The following is a 20,464-nucleotide window of genomic DNA, read 5'->3' as shown; positions in this document are numbered from 1 at the left end:
CTATCATGGCATTTCCATAGCCACTCCGAGATATATTGCCATGCAACTTCCATCGTTATCATATACATGACTTGAGCATTCATTCTCATATTGCTTTGCATGATTGTAAGATAGCTAGCATGATGTTTTCATGGCTTGTCCGTTTGATGTCATTGCTACGCTAGATCATTGCACATCCCGGTACACTGCCGGAGGCATCCATATAGAGTCATACTTTGTTCTAGACATTGAGTTGTATTATTGAGTTGTAAGTAAATAAAAGTGTGAAGATCATCATTATTAGAGCATTGCCCTAGTGAGGAAAGGATGATGGAGACTATGATTCCCCCATAAGTCGGGATGAGACTCTAGACTTTACAAAAAAATAAAAGAGGCCAAAGAAGCCCAAATAAAAGAAGAGGCCAAAGAAGCCCACCAAAAAAATGAGAGAAAAAGAGAGAAGGGGCAGTGCTACTGTCCTTTTTCCACACTTATGCTTCAAAGTAGCACCATGTTCTTCATATAGAGAGTCTCTTGAGTTATCACTTTCATATACTAGTGGGAATTTTCATTATAGAACTTGGCTTGTATATTCCGATGATGGACTTCCTCAAATGCCCGAGGTCCTCATGAGCAAGCAAGTTGGATGCACACCCACTTAGTATCAGTTGGAGCTTTCTTACACTTATAGCTCTAGTGCATCCGTTGCATCGCAATCCCTACTCACTCACATTGATATCTATTGATGGGCATCTCCATAGCCCATTGATACGCCTAGTTGATGTTAGACTATATTCTCCTTTTTGTCTTCTCCACCATCATATTCTATTCCACCTATAGTGCTATGTCCATGGCTCACGCTCATGTATTGCGTGAAAGTTGAAAAGGTTTGAGAACGTCAAAAGTATGAAACAACTGCTTGGCTTGTCATCGGGGTTGTGCATGATGTGAATATTTTGTGTGGTGAAGATGGAGCATAGCCAGACTATATGATTTTGTAGGGATAACTTTATTTGGCCATGTTATTTTGAAAAGACATGATTGCTTTATTAGTAGGCTTGAAGTATTATTGTTTTTATGTCAAATGATAGACTATTGCTTTGAATCACTCATGTCTTAATATTCATGCCATGATTAGATTACATGATTAAGATTATGCTAGGTAGCATTCCACATCAAAAATTATCTTTTTATGATTTACCTACTCAAGAACGAGCAGGAATTAAGCTTGGGGATGCTGATATGTCTTTGTCGTATCTATAATTTTTGATTGTTCCATGCCAATATTCAACAACTTTCATATACTTTTGGCAACTTTTTATACTATTTTTGGCACTAACATATTGATCCAGTGCCCAGTGCCAGTTCCTGTTTGTTGCATGTTTTTTGTTTTGCAGAATATCCATATCAAACGGAGTCCAAACGGGATAAAAACTGACGGAGATTTTTTTTGGAATATATATGATTTTTGGGAAGAAAAATCCACGCGAGACGGTGCCCGAGGTGGCCACGAGGCAGGGGGTGCGCCCTTGACCCTTGTGGGCCACCCATAAGGCGGATGATGCCCTTCTTTTGCCGCAAGAAAGCTAATATCCGGATAGAGACCGTGTAAAAATTTCAGCCCAATCGGAGTCACGGATCTCCGGGAATATAAGAAACGGTGAAAGGGAAGAATCGGAGAACGCAGAAACAGAGAGAGACAGAGAGACAGATCCAATCTCAGAGGGGCTCTCACCCCTCCCGTTCCATGGAGGCCATGGACCAGAGGGGAAGCCCTTCTCCCATACAGGGAGGAGGTCAAGGAAGAAGAAGAAGGAGGGGGCTCTCTCCCCCGCGCTTTCGATGGCACCGGAGTGCCACCGAGGGCCATCATCATCACTGCGATCTACACCAACACCTCCCCCATCTTTACCAACATCTCCATCACCTTCCCCCCTCTATCTACAATGGTCCACTCTCCCGCAACCCGCTGTACCCTCTACTTGAACATGGTGCTTTATGCTTCATATTATTATCCAATTATGTGTTGCCTTCCTATGCTGTCTTAGTAGATTTTCATTGTCCTATCGGTGGTTGATGAATTGCTATGATTGATTTAATTTGCTTGTGGTTATGTTGTTGTCCTTTGGTGCCCATCATATGATTGTGTGCGTGGATCACACCCTAGGGTTAGTTGTATGTTGATAGGACTATGTATTGGAGGGCAAGAGTGACCGAAGCTTCAACCTAGCATAGAAATTGATGCATACAGGATTGAAGGGGGACCAATATACCTTAATGCTATGGTTGGGTTTTACCTTAATGAACATTAGTAGTTGCAGATGCTTGCCAATAGTTCCAATCATAAGTGCATAGAATTCCAAGTCAGGGATGACATGCTAGTAGTGGCCTCTCCCACATAATACTTGTTATCGGTCTAGTAAAGTAGCCAATTGCTTAGGGGCAATTTCACAACTCCTACCACCACTTGTCCACACTCACTATATTCACTTTATTTTTTATTTATCTAAACAGACCCTAGTTTTTATTTACGTACTCTTTATTATCTTGCAAACCTATCCAACAACACCTACAAAGTACTTCTAGTTTCATACTTGTTCTAGGTAAAGCGAACGTCAAGTGTGCGTAGAGTTGTATCGGTGGCCGATAGAACTTGAGGGAATATTTGTTCTACCTTTAGCTCCTCGTTGGGTTCGACACTCTTACTTATCGAAAACCTTTGCGATCCCCTACACTTGTGGGTCATCACGCCTCCTGAGCCTCTCCCCGGCCCGGGAAAGTCCTTCAGGACAACACCTCCGTGTCGTCCTTGGCCTTGGGGGAGTGAGCGGGCGGCGGTGACATGCTGGCCATCTCCTTTGAATCTAGCGAACCCTCTGTCGAGGATCGCAAGGAGCTGTCGCGGGCTGGACTACAATAGCATAATTTAAACATATTAATATTATAAAGTGGAAAGGCCAGACAATTGGACATTCATAATGTACTTACGAGGCAGCCTGAGGCTTGGTTCTTGGGGGGGGGGGGACGCTCCGGACTGCTATCAGCATCCCACGCGGAGTTATTCGTGAGGGAGCCCTTCCTCCTCTTGGGCGCCTTTGCCTCCAGAGTTGGGGAGGCCCCCCTTTTCTTTCTTCCCTCCTCAGGGGGGTTGTTTTCTTCCTCCTATTCGTCGTCGTCTTCGGCAGCCGAAGAGGGAGTCTCGTCTCCGGACGTCATGTCCGAAGCACCTTTTAGGCGAAGGCCGCTCCTAGCCCCTTTGGCCGTTTTCTTTGCCTTCTTCTCCGGCACCTCATAAGGCACCGGAAACAGCATCTTCGTCAGAAGTGGGGTTTCTTGGTCTTCGGGTAGCGGAGCCGGACAGTTAATCCGCCCCACTATATCGATCCAGGCCTGAAAAATTGACAGGAAGGCTTAAACTCCTTCCTCAAAATATGCCAGTAGGGGGTATACCATGAAACATGAAAAAACTTACCGAATTGGCCTGGCATTTTAAGCTGAGCCCGCGATCCTTGGTCATGGGAGGTGGTGTCTCGCCGGCCTTGTAGAGCACTTTCCAGATGTCTTTGTGCGTCATGCCGAAGAGCTCTAGTAGCGTCCGGTGCTTGGCCGGATCGAACTCTCACAAATAGCAAGTTCGGCGTTGGCACGGAAGGATCCAGCAAATGAGCATAACCTGGATCACGTTGACAAGCCTGATCCTCTTGGTTATCATTTTATGGACGCACGTCTGGAGCCCAGTTAGCTCACTCGGAGAGCCCCAGGTTAGTCCCTTCTCCTGCCAGGAGGTGAGCCGCATCAGAGCTCCGGATCGGAATTCGGGGGCCGCCGCCCAATTGGTGTTGCGTGGCTCGGTGATGTAGAACCACCCCGACTGCCACCCCTTTACCGTCTCCACAAAGGAGCCTTCAGGCCAGGTGACATTGGGCATCTTGCCCACCATGGCGCCTCCACACTCTACTTGTTGGCTGCTCACCACTTCGGCTTCACATTGAAGGTCTTCAGCCATAGGCCGAAGTGAGGTGGGATACGGAGAAAGGCCTCGCACACAACAATAAATGCCAAGATGTTGAGGATAGAGTTGGGGGCTAGATCATGGAACTCCAGCCCATAGTAAAACATCAATCCACGGACAAACGGCTGGAGAGGGAATCCCAGCCCGCGGACAAAGTGTGTGAGAAAAAACACCCTCTCATGGGGCTCTGGGGTAGGGACGATTTGTCCCTCGACCGGGAGTCGGTAAACGATCCCCTTGGCCAGGTATCCGGCCTCCCGCAGCTCCTTGATGTCCTCCTTGATGGAGGAGGCCATCCATTTGCCTCCAGCTCCAGATCCAGACATGATTGGAGTGCTTTCTCGGGCGGGGAAAGCTAGAGCTTGGGCGCTGGAGCTCAAGTATGGATGCGCAGAGGTAGGAGAAGGCGTGGGAAAAGAACAGGGAAACCTTATCCCCTTATAAAGGCGGTGAATATTGAATGCCTCCCCACTCGCCTAAAACCTCGCCTACTCCCAGGGGCTGTGTAAAAGGCATGGTTGGGTTACCCACGCCCGTATTGATGAGAATCCTGCAATACGGGGACACGATCTCTGATTTGACAAGATGTGCCAGTGGAAGTCGCATCTCGAAACACCGGATGGCAGACAAAATGGTTCGATATAGTGACCGGGCAGACGTGATATCATGTTGTAAAAAAGTTCTCACCAGATTGGACTCGTGGAATATTATATTCTCTCTACGGTTGTGTGTGGTGTGTGTTATAGGTCCGGACACGTTCAATACATCCGAAGACTATCTTGGAGTTTGGAAGGAGGAACCCGCCTTGCAATGCCGAAGACAGTTCTATGCGCCGGATACGTTGTCATTGAAGCCAGGTTTAGGGGCTACTGAGGGAGTCCTAGACTAAGGGGTCCTCGGGCGTCCGGCTTGTTAGCCATGGGCCGGACTGATGGGCTGTGAAGATACGAAGACCGAAGACTGCACCCGTTCCGGATGGGACTTTCCTTAGCGTGGAAGGCAAGCTTGGCGGCCAACTATGTAGATTCCTTTCTCTGTAACCGACCTTGTGTAACCCTAAATCCTCCCAGTGTCTATATAAACCAGAGGACTTGGTTCGTAGATAGGCCGAATACTCATTACCATAGTCATACAGGCTAGACTTCTAGGGTTTAGCCATTACGATCTCGAGGTAGATCAACTCTTGTAATACTCGTATTCATCAATATCAATCAAGCAGGACATAGGGTATTACCTCCATAGAGAGGGCCCAAACCTGGGTAAATATCGTGTCCCCTGTCTCCTGTTACCATTGACCTTAGACGCACAGTTCGGGACCCCCTACCCGAGATCCTCTGGTTTTGACACCAACAATGACCCAACATACAGAGCATACAAGCAATAAGCACATGCGGAAGCTTAACTTGTCTGAGTACAGACAACTACAAATGCAAAAGGCTGAGAAGCCTGACTATCTACAAGACCCTGCCGAGGGCACAAGATCGTAGTTGAGGTAACAAGCTAAACGTTGAAGTCCACGCGGAACTACTAGTGAGACTGAAGTCTCTCTGCAAAAACATAAATTAAGCAAACGTGAGTACAAATGTACCCAACAAGACTTACATCAGAACTAGCTACATATGCATCAGCGTCAATAAAGGGGTGGTGGAGTTTAACTGCAGCATGCCAACTTTGACTCAGTGGCTATCCTAAACTACGACTGCCGGTAACGCTTTTGAGGTGGCGCACACGAGTCCACATATTCACCATATCAATACACCACTATGGATCCGCTCCCGTCTCCCTACAAGAACGCCATCCATAGCACTCATGCTTATCTTGCGCATTTTAGAGTATCCACTTTCACTTGTCTATGAACTATATAGGCAACCCAGAGGTCCTTTACCGCGGACGCGGCTATTCAAATAGATCATTTATAACCCTGCAGGGGTGTACTTCTTCACACATGTTTCCACCACTTAGCGTCTGCACTCGACATGTGCTCGGCAGACTTCAAGCGAAAGCCGACGAGGGTGTAGACCACGACCTAACTAACCACACAAGTCTCTAGTCTAGGTTTATCACCTATTCAGGTTCCATCCCCAGGGAGTCCGGCCGAGGTTTCCACATACGGCCCCGAACGATGTGTACAAGGTTACGTGACACCAAACAGGCGCCCGACATACCCGGCCACGTGCCTACCGCATCAAGCCCACCCCTTGGGTCAGCGCTGCGCACGGCCTCCAGCATACTACAAACACCAGAAACTACTTGCAACTCCTGGACAGAGGACATGGGCGGTTAATAAGTCAAGCGGGGTCATATTTCAGGGCCCAATGTGTGGTAGTAGCTGTTCTTGGATCACAAACACAGATCTCAGTTCCTATGGACGGTTTCAATGAGACAACCCACCATGTACTCCTACATGGCCTCTCACCGCTATCTTTACCAAATCGTGTTCAAACACTTAGCTCATACACAGTAGGACATGTTCACCACTTTCCAATTCATCCCCGATGAATCAGACCTGACTCAACTCTAAGCAGCAGTAGGCATGACAAACAAGCATGAATGAGTAGGCACATCAGGGCTCAAACAACTCCTACTCATGCTAGTGGGTTTCATCTATTTACTGTGGCAATGACAGGTCATGCAAGGGAGAAGGGGTTCAACTACCGCAGCAAGTAACAGTTGTATCATTGTTGTCCTAATGTAGTAAAAGAGAGCAGAAGCGAGAGAGTGGGATTGTATTGGAATGAACAAGGGGGTTTTGCTTGCCTGGCACTTCTAAAGATATAGCTCTTCATCGGTGTCATTGAACTCATCGTCGGAACCACGTCTACTGAGAGGGGGCAAGCACCGACAAACAAAGAAGAAACACTATCAATGCAATGCACAATATGATGCAGGATCATGACATGTCAATATGATGTGATTTGAGCTAATGCAACTAGCAACATGTTAAATGGAGTTGGTTTGAACCCAAGGTTCAAATTCAAACTCCACATGTGGTCATTTAAATGATATTTACTTGATTTGTCCTAAACAGCATCCATAAGTTGTTCTAACATGCTTGAAAATTCCATAAACATATTCTTTGGATTTTTCTGATCATTTTTCATATATAAATTATTTCATTTGGAGCTATAGATTAATTTCTATGATTTTTAGAAGTTTTAGCTATTTCTAGAATTTCTAGAATTATTTTAAATCCAGAAAATCCTTTACCGCATCAGCATGATGTCGGTGTGACGTCGGCAGGTCAACAGGGCTGCCAGGTCAAACCTGATGTGTGGGGTCCACACGTCAGTGACTAACTTGCTAATCCTAAGTTAATTAATATTAACCTAATACTGACAGGAGGGTGGCCCACGTGTCGGTGACTCATCTAATTAACTAAGTTAATTAACCCTAATCAAAACTAACAATGATTAAGCAGGGGCCTGGGCCCACACGTCAGGGACCCAGGGGAGGTCAAACCCACTGGTCAGCGGGGTCAAACCCGTCGCCGGCGAGGTCAAACGCGGCGGTGACGCTCAGAATTGCTCCTTCGGTGACCAAATTGACGGCGGAGCCCATCCATGAGTAGCTGGAGCCCGCGCGCGTCGAGTGGTGGCAGTGGGAGGTTCTAGGGTGGCCGGAATCTTCGTCGGTGTCGACCGTGGCGGCTTCCGGAGCTCGGTTGAGCTCGGGGTCGAGGCTACAATGGTCGTGGCGATGCGGGGTTGGCACCTACGGCTTCTACGCGGTGTGGCAAGTACGTTGGACGCATGCCCGGGACCAAATGGCCACCGGAGCATCACCGGCGATGAGCGCAGGCGGCAACGTGTTTCGGCCACGGTGGGGAACGACACTACGGCAAGCGACCGACCATAGGGATAGGGGGAAATGGCGGTGGAGCTCACTGCGAGGTCGAAGCGCAGCTCAGTGGGCTCGGGGTCGACCTGCAAGCGGCGAATTTGTCGATGGTGTCCGGTAGCCGTGCGGGGAACACGAGCTCGATGACGAGGCCTCAAGGCATCCGGGGTCGTGTGGTTCGGCGTAGAGGTGTGCGGCAGTGAGGCGGAGCTCGTGGGCTAGCGGGATGGGCGCGGGGATGCTGGTGGCCGCGGTGGTCTTCATCGGCGCACTCTGGCTCGTTCGGGCGGCTGCGAAGGAGATTGCAGAGGAGAGGGAAGAGTCACGGGGAGAGTGGGATAGAGGTCGGGGGGCTGCGTGGCATCGCCAGGGGTCGCGGGAGCAAGCAGGGAGGCAGGAGGTGGCGTGCGGTGGCCGTGCGTGCGTCGGGCACGCGCTGTGCATCTGACTGGCGGGAGGAAGAAGACCTCCCTACCCCTGGTGGGCTGGGCCGACCATATGGGCTGCCAGGTGAGCGCGAGGTAAGTGCTTTCTCCCCCTCTCACTTTTCTATTTCTTTATGTTTTCTATTTTCTGCAATTGGTTTTGATTTAGCAAAAATGCCAAACCACTTTGTAAAATGCTCAAAATATTTGTGGCACTTAGGAAATTATTTCCCACAGCCCTCTAATGCTTTCAAGATTATTTGGACATTTAAAAATATTTATAGAATTTAATTGTCCAAATTCAAATAGTTATGAATTAACTCCAAAATCCAGAAATGTCCTAGAAATGTGTGCATCATTTTTGGGATAAGTTTTCACCCATTCCAAAATTGATGAACTTTTCTAAAGGCCATTTTGGGTAGATGAAAAATATTTAATTTGACCCTAGTTGTATTTCATTTGCTGCTAGGGTTTATCAGTCCCCATTTCAAGTTTAATTAAAACTTAGACATGATGCAACACAAGATGCTAGCACTAAGCCTTACCAGAACTAGGGATGTGACATCCTGGCATATCAGAAGGGTGCCAGGCAAATATATCCCAGTTTTCGCGCATAAATTCTCGTAGTGCGTTGTCGATCGTTGGGTCTAGTTGTGCCCCGATAGATGTTGTCTTCTTAGGGTCCGTTGGATGGACTTGGAATTTGAATATTTCTTCTACTGGTTTAAAGGAGGTGGATTTGGGTCGTTTGTCCAAGATTACGTCGTCCTTATCCACTATGGAGTGTAATGCAGTTAATTCTTCGGCCGCGAGGGCTTTAGATAATGTCTCAAGGGCCAGCGATACGGTTTTGTTTTCAGCGCGGAGTGCTATGTCCGCATCACTAGCGGGAGTGATTATGCCGTTGGGCCCCGACATCTTGAGCATCATATACCCGTAGTGAGGTATAGCTTGGAAGCGTGTAAATGCATCTCGCCCCAATAGGGCATGATATCCGCTGTTGAAAGAGGCCACTTGGAAGGTTAGTTCTTCGGTCCGATAGTTCTTCTGTGTGCCGAACACCATGTCGAGTGTGATTTTTCCCGCGCATCGCGCCTCCCGACTAGGAATAATTCCCCGGAAGGTCGTGCTACTTTGCTTGATGCGGCTCCTGTCTATTTCCATTTTACTGAGTGTATCCTCGTAAATGAGGTTTAGTCCGCTGCCGCCGTCCATGAGAACCTTGGTGAGCCGAAATCCGTCCATGATTGGATTGTGGACCAAGGCGGCTGGTACCCGGATTGTCCTGAATTTTGGATCATCAATGGCATTGAAAGTTATGGCCATGTCATTCCAGGGGTTTGTTGCTGCGATTTGGCAGACTTCGGCAAGGTCACAGAGTGCCCTTTTACGCTTATTGTTTGAAGCAAAAGTCTCGAAGACCTTCAGTACTCTAGGGTCGTCGTCTTCTGGAGGATATTGCTCTGGGTTATTTTTGGTGAGGATATCCTCACCGCTCTTGGCCACCTGCCGGAGTATCCAACATGCTCTAAGGCTATGAGTTGATATAGTATCCGTTGTTGTGTGTAGCTTGCATGGTCCATCAAGCCATCCCTCCAGAACGGTTCCGCGTCCTGTAATGGGCTTATATTTCTTTGTCATTGGGTCGGGCGTGCCACTAGGGTGCGTCCTTTTCACCTGAACGAGGGATTGGGTGGAAACCGGCGGTTCCCAGCAGGCTGCCTGAGTTTTCCAGACGCTTTCCATTGTGCAGTACTTGTATACTATGGTTGCCAACTCTGCGAAGCGTGATATGCGACGACGGTTGAGGGCGTTGAGGATTCCTTCATCCGTGCAATTCCTATGGAATGCTGTGATCGCGTCTTCGTCGTGACAATCTTCAATCTTATCTTTGACATGGAGGAATCTGGCCTAGAAGTGGTGGGCCGTTTCCTGATACTGCTATCGTATGCTCCTGGGAGCGCTTATGTCTGGGTGGGTGGGTGGGTCGATTGAAGTCCGAACCCTGACCCAAATTAGGATATAGAGTTTGAAGAATCTCCGGATTTAGTAGTTCTGGCTCCGGGATGTTAGCTGATTTTTTGGGCTTGTCATCCAATTCTATGTTCGGAGGACAGGACATGTCTTTCTGCAAGTAGGTGTCCGACTCTTCAAGTTCGGAGATCTGAACGTAGTTCGTCCTTAATATAGAGGAAGAGTTGTCGTCTTGCTCCTCTACTACTGCTATTTGATGGGTGATCGATGAAGTTTTAATTTCTCTCTGGTTGGGTTTAAGCCCAATCCAATCATAGTCTATGGCGACCCCCAGGGCGGCGATACGATCTAGGAGCTCGTTTAAAGATAACAGCTCTGCTGGATCCATCTGCTTGGAGTATTTCAAGTCAACATGAAGGGGATTTTTGATGACCCGAGAAGCCATCGTCGGCTTAATGGCCGAACGGGCGGTCATAATGAAGCCGCCCAGCCAGAGGGTTTGCCCTGGGGCCAGTGTTACTCCGGAGGTGACGTTATCCTTGAGAACAAGGCGAGCCATTGATCCTATCTTTCGACGGCACAACGGAACTCTCAATAAAAGCACCAATATTAGTGTCAAAACCAGCGAATCTTGGGTAGGGGGTCCCGAACTGTGCGTCTAGGATTGATGGTAACAGGAGACGGGGGACACAATGTTTACCCAGGTTCGGGCCATCTCTATGGAGGTAATACCCTACTTCCTGCTTGATTGATCTTGATGAATATAAGTATTACAAGAGTTGATCTACCACGAGATCGTAATGGCTAAACCCTAAAAGTCTAGCCTGACTATGATTATGAGGATGTATCTACGGACCTAGCCCTTCGGTTTATATAAACACCAGGGGGGTCTAGGGTTACATAAGGTAGGTTACAGAGAAAGGAATCTTCATATTTGGTCGCCAAGCTTGCCTTCCACGCCAGGAAGAGTCCCATCTGGACACATGTAGAGTCTTCGGTCTTCGTATCTTCACGGCCCATCAGTCCGGCCCATATCCAATAGGTCGGATGCCCAAGGACCCCTTAGTCCAGGACTCCCTCACCTACAACCAAGTACAAGAAATCTCTTGTGTCCCCAACACACCCAATACAACGGAAATTCGTATAGGTGCACTAGTTCGGCAAAGAGATGGTGATAAAAGTGTAATATTGATGGTAGAAATATATTTTTATAATCTGAATAAATAAAAACAGCAAGGTAGAAAATAGTAAATGGGCACAAAAACAGTATTGCGATGCTTGAAAACAAGACCTAGGGTCCATACTTTCACTAGTGCAATCTCTCAACAGTGCTAACATAGTTGGATCATATGACTATCCCTCAAAGTGCAACAAAGAATCACTCTCGAGTTCCTACTAGCAGAGAACAAAAGATAGAAATTGTTTCTAGGGTACGAGACCACCTCAAAGCTATTCTTTCCGCTTGATCTATTCAAGAGTTCGTACTAAAATAATGCAAAGCTATTTTTTCCATTCGATCTATCCTAGAGTCCGTACTAGAATAACACCAAAGCATATTCATATTCATAATACTCAATCCACACAAAGAACTACAAAGAGACCCCAAAGTTTCTATCATAGAAAAGATAATAAAAACGTGCATCAACCCCTATGCATAGATTACCCCAATATCACCGTGGGAATCCGCAAGTTGAGTGCCATAACGAATATCAAGTGAATCAATATGATACCCCATTGTCACCTCAAGTATTCATACCGCAAGACATACATCACGTGTCCTCAAATTTGAACATTCAATCCGACATGACAAAACTTCAAAGGTTAAAGATTCAATTCATTACAACAAAAGTATAGAGGGGGGGGAACATCATATGATCCGACTATATTAACAAAGCCCATGATATAGATCACGAGAGAGAGAAAGAGAGAGAGAGAGAGAGATTAAACACATAGCTACTGGTACAAACCCTCAGCCCCGAGGGTGGACTACTCCCTCCTCATCGGGGTGGCCACCAGGATGATGAAGATGGCCACCAGAGATGATTCCCCCTCCAGCAGGGTGCTGGAATAGGTCTAGATGGGTTTTCGGTGGCTTCGGAGCCCTGAGGTGGCAGAACTTATGATCTAGGTTAACCCCCTAAGGGTTTCGAAATATTTGGGAATTTATAGTGAAAAGAAGGGGCGCGGGAGGCCACTGAGGTGGACACAACCCACCTGGGTGCGCCAGGGGGGCCTAGCGCACCCTGGTGGGTTGTGCCCCCCTCAGGGCACCCCCTGGTGCTGCTCTGGCCCATCAGGAGTATTCTGGCCCATAAAAAATTCATAAAAAGTTTTGCGGTGTTTAGGCTCCATTTAATATTGATTTTCTGCGATGTAAAAAACAAGCAAAAACAGCAACTGGTGCTGGGCACTGGTCAATAGGTTAGTCCCAAAAAATGATATAAAGTTGCTATAAATGATTGTAAAACATCCAAGAATGATAATATAACGGCATGAATACTTCATAAATTGTAGATACGTTGGAGACGTATCAGTGTGCAATGGAGGGCATACAGTTCATTCCTATAAATTGTTTGTGTTGAGCCAAGCGAACAGAAATGTTTCACATAAACAAGATGTGTGTAATATGCAGCAAACATCCAATTACATAGGTGGCTAATACACACATGACATTTCCCCACACCAAAGTAAACTATTACATGCATAATTAACTAGGATAAACAATCATATGATTATCATCTACTTATTGTGCTAGCTCGATGTTCCTTCTATGCTAAGTTTCCATTAATTGATGGCATTTTATGAACACGCCACCACTTCCCGCCATTTCCTCACCGGTTTCCCGCCACCCAGTGATATTGCGCATAAACCTAAGCGAAGTGCGAAACACAGAGGCAACAAGCGCAGCCTGTAGCACATCCACCTTTTCCAAGCATGCCAACCCACCAAAGCGCCTCCTCTGCCATCAACCTCGTTGACGAGGAAAACAAGCAGGCGCCATGGCCCATCGAGGCCGAGGCGCTCCTCGGCAATGCGATGGACGACACCATGATGCTGTTATTGCCAGGGTTGAGCAGACCCTTGGCACATGGCGCTTCAGTGCCGCGGATCAAGATAGGCATGTCAGCGTCGGCAGGCTGCAGCTCGCCACACAACATGATCGATGGCGCACCGTAGAACAAGCTAGGCACGTCCGCGCCGATAGGCTGCGGCTTGCCGCATGGCGAGACCGTTGGAGTGCCGTAGAGCGAGAGGCCCGGCGCGCCACACAGCAAGAGCGGATCCATCAGCAATTGCCTACTGTTGACAGGGCATCGCAGCTGGGTACATGTCCCATCAGTACCCCCATTCCTCGCCAGGAGTGGGCAGAGGCCCTCTGCGTTGTACTTGTACCAGAGGTCGGCCGCACCATACTTGCACCGGACGCCTGCCATGCCGTTTGCATGGGTCGCATCGTTCGCCTTGTCCGCAGCCCGCTCGATGCCAACGCGCTGGTCGATAGGCTCGACCGCCTCCTTGGCCCAGGTGTCCACTTGGGCGCAGTACAGAAACATGGCCGTTGCATCCTCAAGCTGGTGATCTCTGATGAAATAGCCAACTTGGAGCTTGAGATCGCGCTCTAGATGTACCGCGAGCGTGTCGACCGCTTGGACGAACGCCTGCACGAGTTCAGGCGGAGCCAAGAGCTACCGTAGACAAGGGCTGGTGGTCATGATCTCATGGATGCGTTTTATTTTGTTGAGTCGTTTCGACGTGGATAGCTATGTATTCACATCAATCATAGTATTGCTCTATTTATTGCTCTGTTTCAATGTGTGTACTCTGTTTTCTGTTCTTATATGTTCTGTTTCAATGCGTGTACATACGCTTTCCATTATATATATGTGGATGATAACAGCTAGATTCAAATGAGTATACAAAAATAGATAGAAAATGGAATTCATAATATATATATATATATATATATATATTAATTCTTCATTAGTTCATCACATAATATATATAATATCATCACATATACGTGATGATACTTAACTACTAGGTACAATGCATAAAATTGAAAATGAATGATACTAATACTAATAATCCCTCCTGGGGCCAGTATTCCGGCAGCCCCTCGCCAGCAGCTCCCTGGTGCGCGGCGTCTTCCCACTACGGAGGCAGTACTCCGCCTCCTCCGCCTCGCAGGCTTGACGTACCGATCTACCTCTTGCTGGCGGACGAGCGCGACCGATATTGCCATTTTGTTGGGCACCCACCGGAGCTCCTCGTCGGTGGCACGCTGGAGCTTATCGGCCCACCTCCACGCAGCGATGAGGTACCTACTGCCTTTGACCTTCCTTGCGAAGTACCCGTCTTCATACACCTCCTCCGCACAACGACGCACCCGCCCCCAAAGCTCCGCTGCCTCCTTTTTACAGGCAACATCACGGGCTTCACAGGCCGCCTGGTACCTGGCTTCCTCCTCCACCATATCTTTCTTGAACGCCACTTGCCTGACTTTATCAGCTGACAACAGCAACTTCCACAGACAAAGATTGTACTGGCCCCAAAACCAATCCAAAGTTAGGGGGTCCAATGCAACCTCGTCTAGCGGCGCATAGGGGTCCTCGTCGCTGCTATTCGAGTGAGCATCCTCGGGGGGCGGTGACTCCTCGTCAGCGTGTGGGCAGACCAGCGGCGCCATGGCAGAGATTTGAGAGAGAGAGAGAGGGCAAGCAAGAGGAGGATGTATATAAGAATGCAGGTGGGACGACGTGAGCAAGGTAGTATTTATTGGCGGATGGAATATAGATCGACGGGAACAGTTCACACGCCGGTCGCCAGAATTTATGAGTACTGTAGTTTGAATTACACACGATTCTCGTAGCAAAATCCGTGTGTGAACATAATAGCTGCGGTTTCCAATACAGATTCGTGTCTGATTAATGACCCTCGCCACTCAACTACCAAACCTCGAGCCGCCAGATAGAGTGCCAATCGTGTGGGCACCGGTTGTCTTGCCAGATCTTTACATTTTCTTTTTTGAACACCAGATATATACATTGTATCATGATTTTTTTTAACTCGGACACAAGTACACAAAAATATGTTTTTTCAAACCATTATGGTTAGCCATTGCATGTAGATGTAGTTCAAATTTGAATTACAGGCATTACATGGCTAGAAAATCACTTAAATGTCTTTAAAAGGTCAAATGACCCCTAGAATTTTCCAAATTTTCACATGACAGTTGTAGTAGTGCATGTTAAACGTAGAACAAATTTGAAGGCCGTAAGAGGAAGCTATCTCCTATTCGTCATCAAACATGCATTGTTCCCTCTCGGAACCACGAGCCTTCTAGTGAGTTGCTCCGATTTGCGAGGGGAGTGTGTCCAAACTTTCGTCAAACAGGCCAATTTTTTTACCACATCATCTTGGTGACATGACATTACATCAAGCAAGGTTTCATGTTTTTCTGATCATTTTTTTATTTTTTGGAATTAAAATGCCATGGCACTCCATGCAGGTGTCCATGCCGTGAGACCAATATGTTTGAAAATTCCTTCTAATTTACTGCACATGGAATGAACTGGCACACAAGGACACAAATATGATTTTTCAAACCGTTATGGTTAGGCGTTGCATGTAGATGTAGTTCAAATTTGAATTACGGTCATTGAATGGCTAGAAAATCACTTAAATGTCTTCAAAATGTCAAATGACCCCTAGAATTTTCCAAATTTTCACATTATAGTTGTAGTAGTGCACGTTAAACGTAGAAAAAATTTGAAGGCCATAAGAGGAAGTTATCTCCTGTTCGTCATCAAACATGCATTGTTCCCTCTCGGAACCATGAGCCTTCTAGTGAGTTTCTCCGATTTGTGAGGGGTGTGTGTCCAAACTTTCGTCAAACATGCCAATTTTTTTAACACATCATCTTGGTGGCATCACTTTACATCAAGCAAGGTTTCGTGTTTTTTTGATTATTTTTTATTTTTGGAATTAAAATGCCATGGCACTCCATGCATGTGTCCATGTCGTGAGACCAATATTTTTAAAATCCTTCTAATTTACTACACATGGAATTAAGTCGCACACAAGTACACAAATATGATTTTTCAAACTATTATGGTTAGCAGTTGCATGTAGATGTAGTTCAAATTTGAATTACGGTCATTAAATGGCTAGAAAATCACTTAAATGTCTTCAAAAGGTCAAATGACCCCTGAAAGTTTCCAAATTTTCACACGACAGTTGTATTAGTGCATGTTACACATAGAAAAAATCTAAAGGTCGTAAGAGGAAGCTATCTCCCATTCGTCATCAAAGATGCATTGTTCCCTCTTGGAACCACGAGCCTTCTAGTGAGTTGCTCCGGTTTGTGAGGGGTGTGTGTCCAAACTTTTGTCACACATGCCAAATTTTTTACCACATCATCTTGGTGGCATGAAATTACATTAACCAAGGATTCATGTGTTTCTGATATTTTTTTAATTTTTTCGAATTGAAATGCCATGGCACTCCATGCTTAATTGTGTCATAGCCGTTAGACCAATATGTTTGAAAATTCCTTCCAATTTATTGCACATGGAATTAAATCACATACAAGTACACAAAATATTACTTTTCAAACCGTTATGGTTAGCTGTTGCATGTACACGTAGTTCAAATTTGAATTACGGTCATTAAATGGCTAGAAAATCACTTAAATGTCTTAAAAGGTCAAATGACCCCTGGATCTTTCCAAAATTTGACATGACAGTTGTATTAGTACTATGAATTTTACCGTACATTTAAAACACCATCCATTTCCACTTTACTCCAAGTTCGTCTTTCACAGCTAATAAAAAATGTCTACTACATCACACACAGTTGTTTTCTTGGAACCACTTGCGATGAAAATATCTGGGTCTATTTAAGTCTTCCTCCTTAAGCTTAGCCAGCTCATCTACTCTAGTGGCGGTAACCCCCGAATCCACGAATCCCGATCCCCATTCCTGCACCCCCTTCTTGCAAAGATGACGCCGTGGAAACGCTTCGTGAAGGCCCGTACGATGCCCCCGCGAGCGCCGCCGCTTGCGCCGAGAGTGCGGCCGCCTACGCTGAGAGTGCCGCCGCATCCGCATTGAGCGCAGCCGCTTCCGCCGAGAGGGCGTCTGCAGCAGCCAATACGGCTGCAGCTGCTGCTGTGATGGCGACTGCAAACGTCGAGAGCACTCGAGCGGCCACCCGTGCCGCCGATGCCACCCTGGCATGGGTCAAGGCCATCCACGCCAAGATCAAGGATGCACACACCAAGATATTCCAGGCCACCTCGGAATCTAGCATGCAACTCACGTCCGAAAAAGTGGCGGTGGCCATGGAGCACCTGCTTCCTCATGAGGGCATCGAGTGGGAGCTGGAGATGCAGGAGGCGGCGAAGATCGAGGAGCGCTGGGAGGAGGAGTTGCGCGTGACCTAGGTCCAGGTAGAGAAGAGTCTGACCATCAAGGAATCGATGGTGGCTTACCAACGAGAGCTCTGGCGTAGCCACTACTACAAGTACTAAAAACTTGAGGGTGACGCCGAGGACGAGGACACGGTCGACTTCAGCTGGGGGACGCAGAGTCCACCAACGGCGGCATGTCGCCAGGACAAGTCATCGATGTCTCATCTCACACCGGCGATGTATAGGCCAGTGCGGCGGTGGATTTATTAAAATTATGCGTACTTAGGCTTTCTTTTTAATGTTGGTATTTTGTTAGAGCAATGTTTAGGTCAACCGGCTCTGTTTAATTACTAAAATTTCTCAATTCAGCAAGTGTGGTCTTTCTGCAGTACGCTCTTTTGTGTGCCCAAATTAGCAAGCGATGTTAAATTATGCAATGACGTACCCGGGGAAATTTCAACCAAAATTTGAATTATCCAACTCATCCCATGCGTGTAAAGCGTAAGAATCGTTTGTGATGCACACAATCATTCAAAGTGAATGGTCTGGCGGCACCGCGCGCAAAGTTTCCCTCCACATTTCCAAAGTTTGGCCTACCGCCAAAATATCTACCCCCTCCCCCCTTCCCACCCCCTTTTCTCCCCGACCACAAGTCACATTTCCCCTGTTTCCTCCTTCCTTCCTAAGCTATTGCCACTTCCTTGCTTGTTTCCTTGCTCTTGCCGTCTCGCATCCTACCGCCGGGGTCGCCATGGTCTTCTTCAAAGACCTCTCCAGCGGTTCCTCCTCCGGCGACGACTCCTTCACCACCCGGGTATGCCTCTCTTCTCTCTCTCGGGATATGACTTGGAATGAAGGATTTTTACCCGGCTATCGATTTGAGTCATTTCTTCCTCTTGTAGCTCCTTAGGACCATCAATGGCAACGAATGGAGCGGGGTGGCTGAAGATCTGTCTTCTTGTTGTCACCATCAATCTCCATGCGTGAAGCTAGTTGCGTTTGAATCTGTGGACAGTGGGAGGAAGTTTCTGGCATGTGTAGAGAAGGTTAGACCCTCTGTCGTTGTTACAAATCATTTGTTAGATGTGATTCGTACATTGTCATGGTCCCAACCCATTCATACCATACCTTCAACCAAACGCATCCTAGGACAGTGTCACAGTTTGTACCTAGTATCTAAAATTGTTGCAATCTCATCAGCGGTGCCATTAGAAAATTATTTGGCACTGCTTCAGCAGTTTGTGCAGCCAACTTTGGTGCACACATCCGAGCAACCAAGCAGTAAAATACTAAATCTTTATGGCATGAAGGAACCGGGCATCGGAGCAACTAGGTGCTCCGGAGTCTCGGTCCCTGGTTTTTTCCGCTGCATCGGCTCGCCAGTGTAGGGCACCGGTACGAGATGTAGCAACAGTTGTATTTACACCAGTTTTGGCATACATAGTGGACGGCTGAGGGAGTCTTGGATTAGGGGGTCTCCGGACAGCCAGACTATCTCCATTGGCCGGACTCTTAGACTATGAAGATACAAGATTGAAGGCTTTGTCTCGTGTCCGGATGGGACTCTACTTGGTGTGGAAGGCAAGCTAAGCAATACGTATATGGACATCTCCTCCTTTGTAACCGACCTTGTGTAATCCTAACCCTCTCCGGTGTCTATATTAACCGAAGGGTTTTAGTCCGTAGGACAACAATCACAACATACAATCATACCATAGGCTAGCTTCTAGGGTTTAGCCTCTCTGATCTCATGGTAGATCTACTCTTGTACTACCCATATCATCAATACTAATCAAGCAGGACGTAGGGTTTTACCTCCATCAAGAGGGCCCGAACCTGGGTAAAACATTGTGTCCCCTGCCTCCTATTACCATCCGCCCTAGACGCACAGTTCGGGACCCCCTACCCAAGATCTGCCGGTTTTGACACCGACATTGGTGCTTTCATTGAGATTTCCTCTGTGTCGTCGCTGTTAGGCTTGATGGCTCCTACTATCATCGATAGCGATGCGGTCCAGGGTGAGACTTTTCTCCCCGGACTGATCTTCGTATTCGGCGGCTTTGCACTGCGGGCTAATTTGCTTGGCCATCTGGAGCAGATTGAAAGCTATGCCCCTGGCCATCAGGTCAAATTTGGAAGTTGAACTACACGGCCAACATCCGCGGAGACTTGATCTTCGACGGATTCGAGCCACAGCCGGGCGCGCCGCACTATCCCAATGGGTATGACCTAGCTCTGCCGCCGAACAGTACCCCAGAGGCCGCGTCCGCATCAGCTCTGACCCTTAGCTCGGAGCAAACTATGCCAATCGAGGACGGGTGGCTAGACACCGCCTCAGGGGCTGCAGTCTCGACGGCGATCGAGCCAAACACCAGCATAATCCTCTGCGCAGCCCGTGACTCCAAGGTGCCGGACTCTTCTTCTGACTTTGAACCATCCGCGCCCCTCCCAATCGAATCCGATTGGGCTCCAGTCATGGAATTCACCACGACGGATATCTTTCAGCACTCGCCCTTCGACGACATTCTGAATTCACTAAGGTCTCTCTCTTTGTCAAGAGAGCCCTGGCCGGATTATGGCCAACAGGATTGGGATGCGGACGACGAAGAAATTTGACACCCACCCACCACCCACATCGTAGCCACTGTCGATGATTTAACCGACATGCTCAACTTTGACTCCGAAGACATTGACGGTATGGACGACGATGTAGGAGACGAACATGAACCAGCACCTATAGGGCACTAGAAAGCCACCTCGTCATATGACATATACATCATGGATACACCCAACGAAGGCAATGGCGACGAGATAGCGGAGGATGAC

The sequence above is a fragment of the Triticum aestivum genome, chromosome 1A (assembly GCF_018294505.1).
Source record: "Triticum aestivum cultivar Chinese Spring chromosome 1A, IWGSC CS RefSeq v2.1, whole genome shotgun sequence".
Classification (NCBI taxonomy): domain Eukaryota; kingdom Viridiplantae; phylum Streptophyta; class Magnoliopsida; order Poales; family Poaceae; genus Triticum; species Triticum aestivum.
This window is presented reverse-complemented; position numbering follows the sequence as displayed.